We start from the raw sequence: 7086 nt of genomic DNA, 5'->3' as shown, positions 1-7086 counted from the left end.
AATTCGTTTTTTTCTCACCCATATACACACAATATCCCATAATGTCAAAGTGAAAACATGTTTTTAGACTTTTTTGCAAATGTATTGAAAATGTAATATCTAATTTACAAAAGTATTCACATCCCTGAGTCAATACTTTTGTAGAAGTACCTTTGGCAGCGATTACAGCTGTGAGTCTTTCTGGGTACATTTTTAAGAGCTTTCCACACCTGAATTGTGCAACATTTGCCCATTATTCTTTAAATAATTCTTCAAGCTCTGTCAAATTCATTGTTGATTATTGCTAGAAAACCATTTTCAAGTAGATTTTAGTCAAAACTGTAACTCAGCCACTCCGGAACATTCAGTCCATAACGATTACAAGAATACCCATAACATGATGCAGACACCACTATGCTTAAAAAGACGGAGAGTGGTACTCAGTAATGTGTTGTATTGGATTTGTCCCAAATATAACAGTTTGTAATCAGGACAAAAATTGAATTGCTTTGCCACATTTTTTGCAGTATTACTTTAGAGCCTTGTTACAAACAGGATGCATTTTTGTTGTTGAATATTTTGATTATGTAGAGGCTTCCTTCTTTTCCTTAAGTCAATTAGGTTCATATTGTGGAGTAACTACAATGTTGTTGGTCCATCCCCAGTTGTCTCCTATCACAGCCATTAATCTGTAACTGTTTTAACGTCATCATTGGCCTTGTGGTGAAATCTCTGATCGGTTTCCTTCCTCTCCGGAAACTCTATCTTTCTAGTGACTGGGTGTATTGATACACCATCCAAAGTGTAATTAAGAACTTCACCATGCTGAAAGGGATCAATGTCAGCTCTTTTTTTTTTTACCCATGGTCCAATAGATCCCCTTTTTTGCGAGTCATTGAAAAATCTCCCCGGTCTTTGTAGCTGAATCTGTGTTTGAAATTCACTGCTTGACTTAGGGACTTTACAGATAATTGTATGTGTGGGGTACAGAGATGAGGTAGTCATTCAAAAATCATGTGAAACACTATTGTCTATGCAACTTATTATGTGACTTGTTAAACTTATTTAGGTTTGTCATAACAAAGGAGTTGAATACTCATTTACTCAAGACATTTCAGCTTTTCATTTTTAATTCATTAGTTTAAAAAAAATTGAAAACATAATACAACTTTGACATCATGGGGTATTGTGTGTAGGCCAGTGACAAAAAACTCTCAATTTAATAAATTTTAAATTCAGGCTGTAACAAAACAAAAAAAACTCAAGCGGTTTGACAAATGTGATAGAAGCTGTCAGCAGAAAAGACAACAAAGGACGCTACTGTATTTAACTGGGCCAAGGACAGTGTATACAGTTGAAAACGGTATCAGTAGGTTTGTGGATTAGCACTGGTTTCACTATGTTTTCCCTCATGAGAATAATTAACCAACATACCAAGCATTTCTGGTATTTAGAACTCTGGTGGAACAAACATAAATGAATGATGTTTCTGTTTCGTATTATGACAGGGATGAATAGGGCTAATACATTTTAAGTAAACAGTGTCATTAGAAAAATAAGAAGAAGTCCATACAAGGAAGCTAATGTGTTTTCCAAAATATACCCTTTGCGTTGGAAACACGTGGGAGAAAATGAAAAACTAAATGTTTTTGAAGAGAACCGGCCAACGCATAATAAGACAGTAGGTAATTTCCTCTGTAGACTAGACCCACGTAGTTCGGATTTCAGACTTAGAAAAGAGACTGTGTCATGTTGAACCTGAGCTACAGTGCCTTCAGAAAGTATTCATACCCCTTGACTTATTCCACATTTTGTTGTGTTACAGCCTGAATTCAAAGTGTATTAAATTCATTTTTTTCTCACCCATATACACACAATACCCCATAATGACAAAGTGAAAACATGTTTTTAGACTTTTTTGCAAATGTATTGAAAATGTAATATCTAATTTACAAAAGTATTCACATCCCTGAGTCAATACTTTTGTAGAAGTACCTTTGGCAGCGATTACAGCTGTGAGTCTTTCTGGGTACATTTTTAAGAGCTTTCCACACCTGAATTGTGCAACATTTGCCCATTATTCTTTAAATAATTCTTCAAGCTCTGTCAAATTCGTTGTTGATTATTGCTAGAAAACCCTTTTCAAAGATATGCTTATCCACATTCCAGGAGGTGGCTTTGACACAGCTGAAATAGGCCTTTGAGAACACTACTTCAAGTCTGCTGGTATAATGCTTCATTACTTGTATGAGCTTTCATAACCGTTTCATAATGCCTTATACTTGAAGGTTTCGGTAAAGTGTTATCAGGCCTTTTTGTGCATAGAGTCAATGACTTGAGAAGGCTTAGTAACAGAGGAGATTCTCTCTCTCTCTCCTGGCCCAGGCCTCTTTCCTCATCTAAGTTTGGTTCTTAAGCCCCTACTTAGAGGTCACTGCCAAGAGGCCAGACCTAAATAGACTTCCCCTGTTATAATGCACTGCGGTGCACTCATAAAATAGGAACTCTCCCCGCGTGTGGCTCACACACACAGCAGCTGAGTCAGTTGGAGTTACTGCTAAAGAGCAGTCTTTACGTCAAGCAGGGGAGGAGGGGAGTGGTGGTATTGGGGGGTACAACCATTTTCCACCTGGGGGACTTAAGAGGGAAGCCTTGAGCTAAAATTGAATGGCAAAATATTTGACCTATATGAACCCCCCTGGGTGGAAAGGCCTGTGGGCGGGTTGGGGGGAACAAGCGGGAGGCGGATTCTGCCCTAACATGATTCGATTTATGTTGTTTATGGCTTTGTCCGTAGCTGTAGTCATAACTCATCTCAACGGAAAGGGACCAGCAGCTGGCAAAGTCATTAAAACCTCTCCACCGATGACCAATACATGCTCAGAAAGTGAACTCAGAGGGGTCCAAGGCCACATGACACCTCTTGTGGTGGATTCTCCCCAAAGTAATTAATGAGATGTGAAATGAAAACCTGCTGTCAGGTTGCCCAACTTGCCTTTCATTGCCTTTGCAATGGAGTTCCTCCAGTTTGATAGATCCTCGACCATAGGATACCAGACAGAGTAGCGTCACCCCAAGATCAACTGGAATGTTCATCTTCAGACCCAAAATTCATGGGAGCACTTTGGCATGTTCCGGGCCTTCTTCCATGTAAGGAACAGATAATATGGCACCGATGTGAAGCATGATATCGCACAAGTAGCAGCTGACACATGACATTTCCATCTACTATGTGCTGATAAAATACATTTTCTTCACTGCGTTCACTGGGGTTTATATAAAACCCAACTGATCCCTATTAAACTCAGATCAGACCAAATGGAATGGAATTAGACATACTTATGTAATTGACGGAATGCTTCTGCAACAGCCTCCTTCCACAACTAATAAGGCTTCAGCTTCTTCATAGTCAATATCTACATTTCTGTTGAACATTTTAGAGCTAGTCTTGGAGAGTTTGTGTGTAGAGAGAAACGAGAACAACGCACACATCCAGCATGGAGCCGACATTATGCAAATGGTTGTGCGTTTGTGAAGCTCATTTCTCTGAGGACGGCGATAGTGTTGTAAACAATACAGGTGGGGCCACACAAAAGACACAGTGCTCCAGTTGGGCAGGTTGTGTGTACGTGTGTGCGTGCATGCACGTGAGTGTGTGTTTGTAAGGAAGTATGTTGAAAACATGGTAAAGTACAAACCAGCTGCCTTCCCAAACTCTTAGGAAGAACCAGAGACCCTAGGCCAGAGGGATGCCCAGAGGAGCAGATTTTATTGGGCAGGGGGAGGGGGGGGCAGCTGAGACCTTGATTCTACGAGGGTTAACAAACTGAACCGTTTGCTCCATAGCGATAGGCTCAATCCCATGGTGGGAAGGTTGTGATCTGTTATTTCAATAAAGAAGAATACAAGCAGGCTCTATGGTCTGACACTGTAAACAGGTTTCTCTTCGCTTGAGGTGAAACATCACAAACACGTCCCTGATGGAACCCCATCTGCCTACACATTCCACATGCACACGCACACACACGCACACAGCACACGCACGCAAACACTCCACACAGACTCTTACCACAATTGCACCCCAATTCCCCATCCCCCCACCACCCATGCACGATTGGGTAAAATGAGTGCCCGCGCAAATCCCACCCTACCTCGGACACCCTATCTCCCAGGCCTGTCTGTCAACATTGCAGGCTATTAACGATCTCGCTTACCGTTAGCGTTACAGAGTATCACTGGTAACCGGAGATCGTGGGTGAGGGATGGGGCGACAGTGAACGCTCCTACGGTTTCCATCATAAAACGTTCATATGGCCTTCGCTGACACCCGAGAGTCCAGTTTGCTTTTTTGTCTGGGAGGCTTGAGATTCATATAGCACATTGCTAATGTACCTCTAACACACACAGAAAGAGGTTCAAGGGGAGTTCATTTAAACTTAGTTTGATAATCATTTGGTCTGTGAATCTACTCCCACACCCCAAGTCATTTGTTTTCTCTTCGTGTCCCCTCTGCCCTTTAGAAGTGCCCCCAGAAGCCAATCAATCAATCAATCAATCAATCAATCAATCAATCAATCAATCAATCAATCAATCAATCAATCAATCAATCTCTCTCTCTCTCTCTCTCTCTCTCTCTCTCTCTCTCTCTCACTCTCTCACTCTCTCACTCTCTCACTCTCTCTCTCACTCTCTTTCAACAGAAAACATTCTGCTCTTTTCTTGTAACGGTGAAACTGATTCGGCAGGGTGGGCATGCAATAAATCTTGTTTATTTGTTGGTCTTTTCCCTCTCTCATTTACTAGGAAGAATATTTTCAAAAGGCCATCTCGTTTGCCGTAACTTAATCGCAGCAATCAATGGCTGACATACAGTACTTTATTTATGCCAGTCTCTATGAGCTTTGGTTTGTCCCCATAGGGGAACCTTTTTTGAACCCTCTGTAAATGGTTCTACCTGGAACCCTATTAATGGTTTGCACCTGACGTCATAAACAGTGGTGCCTGCCGTGGTGCCCTCAATACTGTTTCCCAACTCGTTAGCATCATTGCATTAAAATCAGTTGCGGAGCATTAGCATTCACACTATTTTCCTCAATAGTTTTATCTAAATTGCTGAATTAGCCAACATGCCTGTAATATGTTGTGCTGTCGAGTGTAACAATTGCATCATAATGGAAAGGGTTATCTTCCATCTGTCACGCCCTGGCCATAGAGAGGGTTTTATTCTCTATTTTGGTTAGGCCAGGGTGTGACTAGGGTGGGCATTCTATGTCCTTTTTTCTATGCTTTGTATTTCTTTGTTTTGGCCTGGTATGGCTCTCAATCAGGGACAGCTGTACATCGTTGTTACGGAGCTAGCCAGCTAGCCAGCTGAAGAGTTCCGTCAGCCACTCCTGGGCTATTCCTGAGCTAGCCAGCTGAAGTGTCTCCTGGGCTACAACTCACCTATCCTGACCCGTTTTACTGCCGATGCGGAGCCCCATCGGGTCTTCACGACTGGACCACCGACGTTATCTGCCCGAGGGAGTTATCCAACTGGCCCCTCCGTCGCGACGTAACCTGATCGCCCATCTGCGGCCCGCTAATCGTTAGCTGTCTTTTCGGCTGCGATCTGAATAGGTCTATCGGACACTTTTCTTGGGCCACTATAACTAACTATTTTGCCAACTTGGACTGGTCCCCCCTTCCACACGGAACCCCACTAACCCACAGACGGAAACGCACGAGGTGGCTAAAAACAGACCTCCCTCCCATCTTCCACCAGCTTGCTACCTATGGCCCGGCTAGCTGTCTGAATCTCACTGGACCCTTTGATCACTCGGCTAAGCATGCCTCTCCTTAATGTCAATATGCCTTCTCCATTGCTGTTCTGGTTAGTGTTTATTGGCTTATTTCACTGTAGAGCCTCTAGCCCTGCTCATTATACCTTATCCAACCTCTCAGTTCCTCCACCCACACATGCTATGACATCTTCTGGTTTCAATGATGTTTCTAGAGACAATATCTCTCTCATAATCACTAAATGCCTAGGTTTACCTCCTCTGTACTCACATCCCACCATACCTTTGTCTGTACATTATACCTTGAAGCTTTTTTATCGCCCCCAGAAACCTGCTCCTTTTTCTCTCTATTCTGGACGTCACAGACGACCAATTCTTATAGCTTTTAGCCGTACCGTCATACTTATTCTTCTCTGCTCCTCTGGGGATGTAGAGGTGAATCCAGGCCCTGCAGTGCCTGGCTCCACTCCTACTCCCCAGGCGCTCTCTTTTGATGACTTCTGTAACCGTAATAACCTTGGTTTCATGCATGTTAACATTAGAAGCCTCCTCCCTAAGTTTGTTTTATTCACTGCTTTAGCACACTCTGCCAACCCGGATGTCCTAGCTGTGTCTGAATCTTGGCTTAGGAAGTCCACCAAAAACTCTGAAATCTTCATCCCTAACTACAATGTTTTCAGACAAGATAGAACGACCAAAGGGGGCGGTGTTGCAATCTACTGCAGAGATAGCCTGCAGAGTTCTGTCCTGCTATCCAGGTCTGTACCCAAACAATTTGAACTTCTACTTTTAAAAATCCACCTCTCCAAAAACAAGTCTCTCACCGTTGCCGCCTGCTATAGACCCCCCTCGGCCCCTAGTTGTGCTCTGGACACCATATGTGAACTGATTGCCCCCCATCTATCTTCAGAGCTCGTGCTACTAGGTGACCTAAACTGGGACATGCTTAACACCCCAGCCATCCTACAATCCAAGCTTGATGCCCTCAATCTCACACAAATTATTAATGAACCCACCAGGTACAACCCCAGAGCCGCAAACACTGGCACCCTCATAGATATCATCCTAACCAACGTGCCCTCTAAATACACCTCTGCTGTTTTCAACCAAGATCTCAGCGATCACTGCCTCATTGCCTGCACCCGTAATGGGTCAGCGGTCAAACGACCTCCACTCATCACTGTCAAACGCTCCCTGAAACATTTCAACGAGCAAGCCTTTCTAATCGACCTGGCCCTGGTATCCTGGAAGGATATTGACCTCATCCCGTCAGTAGAGGATGCCTGGTTATTTTTTTTAAATGCCTTCCTCTCCATCTTAAATAAGC

This window comes from Salmo salar, chromosome ssa02, assembly GCF_905237065.1.
Source record: "Salmo salar chromosome ssa02, Ssal_v3.1, whole genome shotgun sequence".
Taxonomy (NCBI): Eukaryota; Metazoa; Chordata; class Actinopteri; order Salmoniformes; family Salmonidae; genus Salmo; species Salmo salar.
This window is presented reverse-complemented; position numbering follows the sequence as displayed.